Source organism: Heterodontus francisci, chromosome 5, assembly GCF_036365525.1.
Source record: "Heterodontus francisci isolate sHetFra1 chromosome 5, sHetFra1.hap1, whole genome shotgun sequence".
NCBI classification, from domain to species: Eukaryota; Metazoa; Chordata; class Chondrichthyes; order Heterodontiformes; family Heterodontidae; genus Heterodontus; species Heterodontus francisci.
The window spans coordinates 75,930,937-75,942,911 of NC_090375.1; positions in this window are offsets into that span (position 1 = coordinate 75,930,937).

The following is an 11,975-nucleotide window of genomic DNA, read 5'->3' on the forward strand; positions in this document are numbered from 1 at the left end:
GAGGCTCAGTGAGTAAACCCAGTATTGTGAGAGTTAGCACAGGCTGCCCAGTCTGAAAGTGAAGCAGAGGGGTCCCTGCTTGCTACTATTTAAAGAATGAGGTACTGGTGAGGAAATGGGGTTCTCCTCACAGACCTGAGAGCAAGGAGTGGACAGTAGTTTCACCAGTTAGTGGTGCCACGGAGGTATCGGAGAGAATATTAAGAAGGGCCCACGAGACTACAATGGCATACATGCCGGTATATGAAAGACCAAAGCCTGCATAAGACAGCAGTTTGACTGGCCAAAACTCCGCAAAGATGTGGTGGAGTAATGCAGGAGTTGCCACATGTGCTAGGTTGAGGCGAAACCCCAACCTACAGTGAAACCTGCACCCCTAAGTCCTGTACCAGTGTTAGGAGGACCCTCCAGCAGAGGGCTGGTGAACTTTAAGGGACCCCCACCGAGAACAAAAGAGGACAGGCAGGCACAAGGCTAGCAAAAGTTTAGAAAGAGAAGGGGAAAAAGTGAACAAGAGTGCAGGTTAAAGGAAGTCCGGGAGGAATCTTGGATGAAAACCCCTACTGTCCAGTCAGCCAACCCCGAAAAATGTGAAAAGTTAGACCCCACATCCTCCCACGTAAATTCAGATACTAGAAGCACCCCACCGCAGTTGCTAACAGCATTTACAGGAACCTACAGTGACAAAGACAGACCTCGAGGGGGCAGAGAAACCATGGGGGTGATGCCTCACCTAGTCATAGTGCCACAGGGGAGTGCAAGAGAGTCTGCACAAATACCTGCAGGCAACAGTGTCTTCTAGGACAAAGGGGAGATTAGCAAAGAATCCTCCCCCACAGTCAGAAAAAAGAAAACCACCCATTCCCACTAAAGTCAAAATCCTTTGCATGATTCAGCAAAGCACTGAAAGAGAGTTCAGGATAGACCCACCCACTGCTGACTCTGCTGACCCTAAGCAGCCATAGAAATGGGCAAATGGAAGAGAAACTTCCCCAAAAACCACATGTTTACTGGGATGCCAAAAAAGGAGCAGTTTTAATAAGTCTTAGGATTTATGAATGAATGTGAATGAATGAGAGGAATGCATGTTTTTTTTCTGTACCTTATATTTTCTCTCGACCCTTTTAATGAAATGCCCCTTTTCTCAAATTGCATTTCATTCAGCTGTGTGTGGAGGTGTCATGCTAGGCCCCCACCTGCCAAGAATGAGTCACATTAATTTTGTCATGTACATTGATTTTAAACTGTTACTGGAGTGAAGTAAGGACTTGTTAAACAGGTCAGCCGTGGTGGAAAAGACATTTGCATATTAACAGATGGTGATTGGAAGGACCAAGGACCATTCCCTGACACCTTCAACCCACAATGGACCTTGATCACCAGGTATTGTGTGTAAGAGGACCATTCCAGAAACTATTAATATGATACAATCCAAGATGTAGTCAGTTAGTCACATGACTAAACTGCTTGGCAACCTGGGTTTTTCTGAATTGTACAAACAGTTTGAACTAAGAGTAAAACCAAAAACTGCTGGAAATACTCAGCAAGTCTGGCAGCATCTGTGGAGAGAGCAAAGTTCACGTTTCAGGTCAATGACTTTTCATCAGATTTCCAGCATCTGCAGTATTTTGCTTTTATTGAACTGAGAACTTTTTTTTCCTGGACTGAGAAGATCTCTCCTGACTACTTCCATCTTTTTCTCACAAACCTCTGAATCCACTGAAGACAAATGAACCCCAAGAGAGAAAAGTCTCTGACAGCAAACAGGGTTTAAGAAGAATACTGGGCCCCAACGAAAAGCAAGATCTACCTACAATCAAAGACTCTACAGTGAGCTCGAAGAACTGTAACAAAAACTCTTCAGATATTTCCTTAAACTTTTCCACTTTATTTTCTTCTTTTCTTTCCTGTCTCTATTTGCATGTGTGTATTGCATATGTATGCTAGCGTGGGCGCGTCATGTATCTATGACGTTAACTGAATTAGAGTTTAAGTTTAATAAATTTCAACTTTTCTTCTTTAAACCTAAGAAAGCCTGTTTGTACTGGTTTCTTAGCTTTATAATTGGAAAGCGGTGAACAAGGATTCACCAAGGGGGAGCTAAAAATACAGTGTGTTTAAAAATAAAACGCTGTTACGGTAAGACCAGGTGAAGACTGAAAGGGAACCCTAGACCTCTTTCTCGCGTGGTCGTAACAAGACCAATACAGCACACAGTACTCCAGATGGGGTCTCACCAATGCCCTGTATAACTGATGCATAACCTCCCTACTTTTGTATTTAATTCTCCTAACAATAAACAATAGCATTCTATTAGCTTTCCTAATTGCTTGCTGAATCTGCATACGAACCTTTTGCAATTCGTGCACCAGGACACCCAGATCCCGCTGCATCTCATAGCTCTGCAATCGCTCACCATTTAGATAATATCTTTTTTATTCTTCCTGCCAAAATGGACAATTTCATATTTTCCCACATTAACTCCATTTTCCAGATCTTTCCCCACTCACTTAACCTATCTATATCCCTTCGTAGACTCCTTATGTCCTCTTCACAACTTACTTTCCTACCTATCTTTGTGTTATCAGCAGAGTTAGCAACCATACCTTCGGTCCCTTTATTCAAGTCATTTATATAAATTGTAAAAAGTTGAGGCTTCAGCACTGATCCCACTCATTACATCTTGCCAACCAGAAAATGATCCATTTATGCCTCTTCTCTATTTCCTGTTAGTTAGCCAATCGTCTATCTATGCTAATATATTACTCCCTGCACCATGAGCTTTTATTTTCTGCAATAACCTTTGATGTGGCACCTTATCAAATGCCATCTGTAATTCGAAGTACAATACATCCACCAGTTCCGCTTCATTCACAGCACATTACTTCTTCAAAGAACTCCAATACTTTGGTTAAACATGATTTCCCTTTCACAAAACCATGTTGACTCTGCCTGATTACCTTGAATTTTTCCAAGTGCCCTGCTAAAACATCTTTAATAATAGCTTCTAACATTTTCACTATGACAGATGTTAAGCGAACTGGCCTGTAGTTTCCTGCTTTCTATCTCCCTTTTTGAATAAAGTAGTTACAGCCACTATTTTCCAATCTAATGGAACCTTCTCCAAATCTAGGGACTGATTTTATGGAGGCCTCGATGTTGGGATCCATGGCGGGTGGGGGGCAGGGGGTGCTGGTGGCGCATCATGTCGATTGCCCTGGATGAGGCCCACCACGGACCTCACTCATCGATGGGACCTTAGTTTAAATATTTAAATAAATTAACTTACCTGCATTAATGACTTTCCTCTCGCCTCCTGAAGTATTGCCGCAATCTTCATCCTGGCGGCCGGCACTGACGCGCCTTCGAATCCCCATCTGGGGAAACGAGGCGCAACACTGGTGGGGAGGGGAGAGGAGGTGTGCTTCTCTGTGCGAGGGAGGGTGGAACATGGTCAAATGAATGTCATGGGTGTAGGGGATGGTGGGAATGGTTATAGTTTAAAATTTGTGCAGTTGCGGGGGAGGTAGGTCAGATAGTAAAGATGTATTTGGGGGGGGGGAAACGGGAAAATAATTAATTTAATTGTTATTGCAGGATGGGATAGGGGCAAAAGAGAGATATTTATTTTTTTAAATGCCATTTCACTTTAAATATTTAAATTTACCAGTAGTGCTAATAGCCCTTTAAAAATGGCATCAGCACCTGCACACAGGCAGCTGGCGCCATTGCCGGGGATGGACAGCCCGCCCCCTCCATGTGATTGGGGGTTGGCCTGCTCCAGCTATTTAAATGAGCTGCCGCGCTTGGAATCGCAGAAGCTCGGGCGCCATTTTCTTTGCCCGCCACCGATTTTGGCGGCGAGCCTCTAGAATTCAGCCCTCGAAAGTTTTGGAAAATTAAACCCAACGCATCAACTATCTCATTAGTCACTTCTTTTAGGCCCTAGCCTGCAGCTCCAACAATTTGCTCAGTACCACTTCCCTTGTGATCGTAATTTTCTTGAGCTCCCTCCCTCCCTTCCATTTCCTGATTTACAGCTATTTCTGGGATGTTACTTGTATTCTTTAATGAGGTAGATTCAGAGAAACTATGGGCTGAATTTGACCGGCCCTTCGACCCTGCGGGCCGCTGCGCAGGGGCCGGTAAAATCCTGCAGGGAGAGGCCTGCATGGACCCGCGATGTTGAGAAGGGCCTGCCGCAAATTACTGGTGACGGGTGGACCTCAGTGCGGCCCCCTGCCACACACCAGTGGCACCCCAATTGCAATATGTTAAATGGTACTTAACCTCTTCAGATTATGCAGCCTGCTGCCTCTCCATTGACACATCCTGATTTTTCGCTGAACGGGTGGCTGTCACATGCCTTCGCGTTTACGATTTGAAAAGCCAGCGGGTCCTCAGAGGTAGAAGATTTCTCATCAGAAGGCAAGTTCCTTTTCAGGGGTCTCATTCTGCATTCTTAAAGGGAGGAGGGAGGGGGGATTACAGGGGTGCCACTCTGCATACTGGAAGGGAGGAGGGGGGCGGGAATTACAGGCGTCTCACTCTGCATTCTTAAAGGGAGGGGGTCTGGGGTTACTGGAGGGGAAGCTCTGCTAGCATGAAGGGATTTACTGTGTACCCTTCCTCTGTGAACAGTGTACACTCTGTGCTTGTTTGTGTTTGTGAGGGAGCAATGGCACACTCGGCACCCTGTGTGTGGGGAGAGTGCCAGAAAGGGCAGGAGCATTTAGGTTGTATGGATGCTGGGGGCAATCAATTCAGCTGGTAGGATCTTGATGTAGTCATGCTGTGGCCCTCTGACCAATGCCATGGCACGCCACATAGTTGATCCAGGAAGGCAGCTGATGTCCCCGTCAACACCAATCCCTGCCCTGTTGGGGACCTTCGAATACACGAAGGGTTGAATTTTATTTATCACATGATAATAGGTATAGCTCATCCTATATTGTGTGATTCTCTGCTCATGAGGATCCGTATGCGCCAGAGGCAATACCAACAGGCAGGTGTGATCCACATAGAAGCCCCCGGTCGTGAATAGCAGCCCCCAAGGGAAGTTCGCCATTACGATTGTCGTGCGTCTACAGGCACCACATGACATGCCATCGGATGTCAGAGCACCAGTGTCAGAGGAGATTGAGCATATAGAGAGGGTGGTGACAGGTCTTTGTGATCTGCTCAAGGATGACCTGCAGCCCATGGGTCTGGTGGACATCCCATGCCTTTGTTCCTCATAGTGGCAGCGGTTCTCAAGCCTGATGCCTCTGCAGCTTTTTAGAGGCCCTCTAGTGAACTTTGTGGGGTCACACAGTCAACAGTGCACCGCTGTATCAGGGAGGTCACCAATGCCCTGCACCGGAGGGCCAGCGAGTATGTCCTTTTCAGGACGGACTCTCACAGCCAGGCCCAGAGGGCCATTGGTTCTGGCACCATTGCTGGAGAACCATAGGTTGTAATGTTCATAGACTGCACTCATGTGGCCATCAGGCCTCCCACCAGGCTTCCACCTGCAGACATCACCATTAAAGGAGCCCTCTCAATCTCAGTGAAGCTGGTATGTGAACACCGCAGATGTTTGCTGAGAATGTGTGACCACTTCTCAGGCAGCTGCCGTGACACCTGGGTCTTGCGTCAGTCCTAGCTGCCACCATTGTTCACTGAACTTGCTCAGATGGAGGGGTGGCCTCTTGGAGATAAGGGCTATCCTTTGCAGACATGGCTCCCGACACTGGTGAGAGATCCCACCACTGCTGCAGAGGAGAGATACAACGCCAGCCACTGAGCTACATGAGCCACCATTGAGCAGGAGATCAGAATGCTGAAAGAGCACCTCCAATGCCTGTATGGATAGGGTGATGCCCTGTACTATGGGCCAAAAAGGCCAGCTCCTTTCTTTGCTGCTCTGCACAAATACGCACCCAATAGAGGCCAGGCCTGGCATGATGAGGAGAGACATCATCGGATTCCTCCTTGAACTATGAGGACGCTGAGGTCCTACAACATGAAAGACTCATGGGAGGGCAAATGGCAGCCAGGCTCTGCACACAGGGCTAGCAGTGAGCTAGGGATGTACGGAAGTGGCTTATCAGACAAAGGCTGTCTGCTCCATAGGAACCAACATGAGCTCTGCAAGCCACACATCACCCTCGCTCACCTACTGTGCACCAGCCCACATCCGCAGCATTCCTGTGGAAACCATTAGAGGCAGCAGCCGACTGAGCCAATGTCTGTGTCACTGTATCCATGGAGACGTTCATTAGTAATGATGGCACGGCATTGCTATTATTGCATACATTGGCTCCCCTAAGGGCCAACAGTGCAAAGGGATATGACATTGGCGCTACATGCTGGCACAAGTCATTCGCACAGAGAAAAGGACACATATGTTGGTGAGGAACATTTAGTGAAAGACGTATTTACATTGCTGTGACACCCTTGCATTCCCATTTGTGTCAGTGCATTCTCTGTAAACCTCTGTAATATCTTTTATGGTGTATTTCAGTCCCACGTCCTGCAAATTTACTATTATTCACCCAGTGCGGCACACCTACAAGAAGGAATATTACACTCGAATGGAAGAAGAGGGTCACATCTTTACAGGACAGTGGGACACAGCAGGGTAAGTATGTAGCAGCAAAGCGGAAAGTGCTGGGGTCACTCAACAAGTCAGGCAGCATCTGTGGAGGGAGAAGCAGAGTTAACTTTCAGGTCTGTGAACTTGGACAAGTTAACTCTGCTTCTCTCTCCACAGATGCTGCCTGACCTGCTGGGTTTCTGCAGCACTTTCTGCTTTGCTGCCAGATTGACAGTAACCCTACTCTTCAGTAGTCAATTGAGTATTCTTTGACAGCTTTCAGGAAGCAGATGCTGGGGCACTTTAAATATAGTCCCAGCACCTGCTGCACAGCTGTCAAAGGGTTCCTCACTGCACCGAATGTCCTGCCTCTCCATAAGTAAAATGGGGGGGGGGGAGGCTTGGCGCAATGATGCTAATGAGTCCCTGTGCGTAATATCGCAAAGGCTCTGCGGCGGCCGCTAAATGTGGGCACCCTGCTGAGTTTAAAGGGTGCCGCCGCGGAGCACAGCAGCCGGATAAAATTCAGCCCTGTGTCTTTTGCTACAATCATAAAATTAGAGTTAGGCCATTCAGAAGTGAAATCAGGAAGCAATTTTTCACACAAATCTAGAAATCTGGAATTCACTCCTCCAAAAGGCTGGGAATGCTGTCTCAATTGAAATTTTCAAGGCTGGGTTTGATAGATTTTTGTTAAGCATGGGTGTCAAGGGTTATGAAATAAAAGCATTCAAACAGTGTCAGTGTGAGGTGCTGTCTTTCTTCTAACCCTCCTCAGTGCTACACCTGGAACTCATCTACTAACTGCTGCTGCTGCAAGTGGTAATGACCTGGAACTTGCTGCCCACAAGGGTGGTGGAAGCAGACAATCACTGACTTCAAGAGGAAATTGGAAGGCCACTTGAGAGAAATGGACTTGCAGGGCTACAGGGTTCAAGACGGAGAGTGGGATGACAGCATAGCTCTGTGGAGAGCTGGCATGGTCTCGATGGGCTGTTGCTGCAGGGGATTGAATGCTGCTGTGCGCTGTAGTTGGAAATACCTGATTTTGCTATTAGCTACTAGCCGAGAGTGGCGCTGAGGAAAGAGCCAGCAGCAGCACTGAAAGGGAGATCCAGGAGAGATCACTGAAAAGAAGAGTGAAGAACAGGCCTGAAGGAAGGAAGCCAGAATGAAGCTGATTTACATCTGTGAGGATGGACATGCAAACTTTGATCTGAAAAATGCTGATATTCAAGTGAAATACAGATGTTTGCCATGCTTTCTCCCATCACTAGCCTCCAATCTCTCCCTCTGTTGCAACCTATTTCTCTGTTCAATCTGTACTATTATGGTCAGTGCTCCTTCGAATGTTTCGGGGGAATTTTATTGTTGGTGAGCACATGGGTTTGATGCAGCTGCAGGGGGATTAAGTCCTGGAAAAATGCAAGCACATTGAGAAGCCTGCTCCAACCCACCGACTTCCGCATTTAATTCCAGTGCATTAGGCTTCATGCGTGCAACCCTCTCGTGAGAGGCAAATTGTGAATTTCAATGTTAATTGCTTATTTATAGCAATATTGACATGGTTTTCACAATTTGACTGTGGGTCCATGGGTTTCCTGGGCTTCCTGGAACTCACCTGTGAAAGCAAGATTGGAACACAGCAACAATTAAGGGTACTGAAGACGTGACAGGGAAATATGCCAGTAAGTACTGACACCTCACAGCTGCTTTCTTACCTGCTTGTGCGAAAGACTTTGTTCACAGTTTTCTGGATGTTATTTACATGGATTTTAAGAAAGCATTTGATAAGGTACCACATTAAACGGAGGTTAACAAAAGTGAAGCTCATGGAATAGGAGGGTCAGTGTCCAATTGGATAACAAAAATGGCTTATGGACAGAAAACAGTGAGTTGTAGTGAATGGTTGCTTTTCAGACTGGAGGATGTTAGACAGTGGTGTTCCCCAAGGATCAGTGCTGGGATCACTGCTTTTTTTGATATATATAAATGACTTGGATCTTAAAATACAGAGTAGAATCTCAAAGGTTGCTGATGACACCAAACATGGAGGTGTGGCAAACAGTGAGGATGATATTAATCGCCTGCAACAGGACATAGATAGGCTAGCAGAATGGGTAGATGGAATATAATATTGACAAATCTGAGGTGATGCAATTTGGCAGAAGGAATGGGGAGAGGCAATATATACTTAATGGCACAATTCTAAAGAGTGTGCAGGAACAGAGGGACCTGGGGGTGCATGTGCAGCAATCTTTGAAGGTGGCAGGACATATTGTGAGAGTGGTTAGTAAAGCATATGGGATCTTGGGATTCATAAATAGAGGCATTGAGTACAAAAGCACGGAAGTTATGCTGAATCTTTATAAAGCTCTGGTTAGGCCCCAACTGGAGTATTGCTGAGAGGTAACTTTTACAACCTTGGACATTATTTTTGTAACTTTGTGTTGTACATCTGATCTGTACTTTGGAGCTCTGCTCTATCAGACCATCATGGGTGTCACTTATGCTGTGTTACTTCGCCACACTTCAGGAAGAATGGAAGGTTCCTTGAGAGGGTGCAGAGGAGATTTACCAGAATGATTCCAGGGATGAGGAATTTTAGTTACAGTGTTAGGTTGGAAAAACTGGGTTTGTTCTCCTTAAAACAAAGGAGATTGAGGGGAGATTTACTAGAAAGGTACAAGATTATGACAGACTTAGATAAGTTAAACAAGGAAAAGATGTTCCCATTAGCAAATGAAAGGAGGACTAGGGGACACAGATTGAAAGTTTTGGGCAAAAGATGCAGGGGCATTGTGAGGAGGCACGTTTTTATGCAACGGGTGGTAATGACCTGGAGCTTGCTGCCCGCAAGGGTGGTGGAAGCAGAGACAATCACTGACTTCAAGAGGAAATTGGAAGGCCACTTGAGAGAAATGGACTTGTAGGGCTACAGGGTTCAAGATGGAAAGTGGGATGACTGCATAGCTCTGTGGAGAGCTGGGATGGACTCGATGGGCTGAATGGTCTCCTTCTGTGCCGAAAATGACTACTTGTGCTGAGAGGTAACTTGTACAACTTTGGACTTTATTATTGTAACTTTGGAGGTGTCATTTACACTTTGGAGGATTGTACATCTGATCTGTACTTTGGAACTCTGATCTATCAGATTAGTATTTGTGTCACTTATACTGTGTTACTTTGGACAAGGACCAAGATGACCAGATGCAGCAGATGCAGCAGGAGCAGCACCAGGAGGAGGAGGAGCATCAGGAGCAGCACCAGCAGGAGCAGCAAAGGCCTGCTACTTACAGACCTGCAACTTCACAGGAGACAGGGGGATCAGCAGAGAGGTGCAGTTTGCAAGAAGCCAGCACACAAGGTCTACAAACAGAGGATAAGCTTGCTTGACATGTCAGAACACCTGTGTCTTAGGAAGTTCAGGGTGTAATGAGGTGGCAGACATTGGCAGCTTGTTGGAACAAAATCTGCAGTCAAGTGGATCTAATGGCTATATTTCAGCAGCGGCTGTCAAAGTTACCACCGCCCTCTGGCTCCTTCCAGGGCTCTGCTGGAGACATTTGCAGGATGTTACAGTCAATGGCACACAAATGCATAAGACAGGTAACTGATGGCTTGTTTGCCAAGCAAGGCAATTATGTCAAATTTGCCTGCGACAGTGCCAGTCAGAATGAGTATGCACTTTGCTTTGTGGTTCTGGCTGGCTTCCCACAGGGGTGGGGTGCCATCAGCTGTATGCATGTGGCAATTAGGGTAACCACAGAACATCCAGGAGTATTCATCAACTGCAAGAGTTTCCACTCTGTCAATATACAGCTGGTGCAAAACGACAAAGAGATATTTATGTAGTTGTTTGCACGATTCCCAGCTAGGGTCTCCAGAATGGTCATGGTGTGCTGCCCTCTGTACAACACTGCACAGTAGAAAGGTTTGGATCTGTAGGAGCAACAAAGCAGAGAGTACAGATTCTGAGAAGGCGGAGGAAGAAGATGTTGAGGAAGAACATGATGGCAGCCAGTGGACCAGTAACGGTGCTCATTGCTGCCCAGATGCACGCATTATTATGAGATGCATTTAAGTTCCACCAGTCCATCCATCTGACAATTAAAAACCACTTACCCCATCGCAAATGACTCTAACACAAAGCAGTCCTCCAAACAAACAAGCATCCCTTTCACAGCCACGCATTGCTTGACATTAGTTCATGTCTTACCATTCATTACAAGTGAAAAGGCCATTTGCCAGGCTGCAACCAAAATGGGCAAGATGAGAAAGTGATGGAAAGAAATAATATTCATGTGGCTCAAAAATAAAACAGAAACTTATCAGTCTAACGTTGTGTAACACACCCAAGTGAATAGTCACGTTCAACTACAAATTTTTACCCTTCCTATTCCTAGCATTTCTACATGGTGCAATCCCTGTGGCTGCTCTGACTGCTGAGATGCTTTTGGCCAATGTCCTCTGGGTTTTGGAGCCTGTGAGGGCCTGCCAAAGACTGCTCCACCTGCACCTGTATAAGTGCAGACACGGCCATCGGAACTTAAGGCAGCATATCGGGTACTGACTTGGGATGGGGTAAGGAACAATGGGTGAGAAACGGAAATGATTTGACCACTAGGGCGGCGCAGTGGTTAGCACAGCAGCCTCACAGCTCCAGTGACCCGGGTTCAATTCTGGGTACTGCCTGTGCGGAGTTTACAAGATCCCCCTGTGACCGCGTGAGTTTTCGCCGGGTGCTCCGGTTTCCTTCCACAGCCAAAGACTTGCAGGTTGATAGGTAAATTGGCCATTATAAATTGCCCCTAGTATAGGTAGGTGGTGGGGGGATGTGGTAGGAATATGGGATTAGTATAAATGGGTGGTTGATGGTCGGCACAGACTCGGTGGGCCGAAGGGCCTGTTTCAGTGCTGTATCTCTAAGTAAATAAACTTTCCTGTCCCCTTTCACCATCATCTCTCATGGCCCACCTGCACTCCTTTGCTAGCAATGAGCTGGAGAATGCTTTGCTGCAAATCAGTGTAGCAATGAACGGCCAAGACTAGGGTTCCATCAGTCCTATTTAATGTGGCATTCATAGCATGCAAGCTATTAGTGAAGGCCTGCATGTACTCATTTGATTGTCACATCTGATGCTCCATGCAGGTGGCCACTCTTTCCATGGACGAAGTCATCATCGCAAATGCCTGCGACTCATGCTTGAGTTGGAGTCCTCCAATATCAATACCAGCATGCAAAGCATGGCTGAAACACCTGTCAGTATGTTGCACATTCTTTGCCGCTGCTCCAGAAATATCTTGTTCATTGTTTGCCCTCGAGGTACAGCATCTGTGTCCAGCGAAGCGGAACTTGGAGCATCATGTGCCCTCCAATGCAAACTCTCCACTGCTG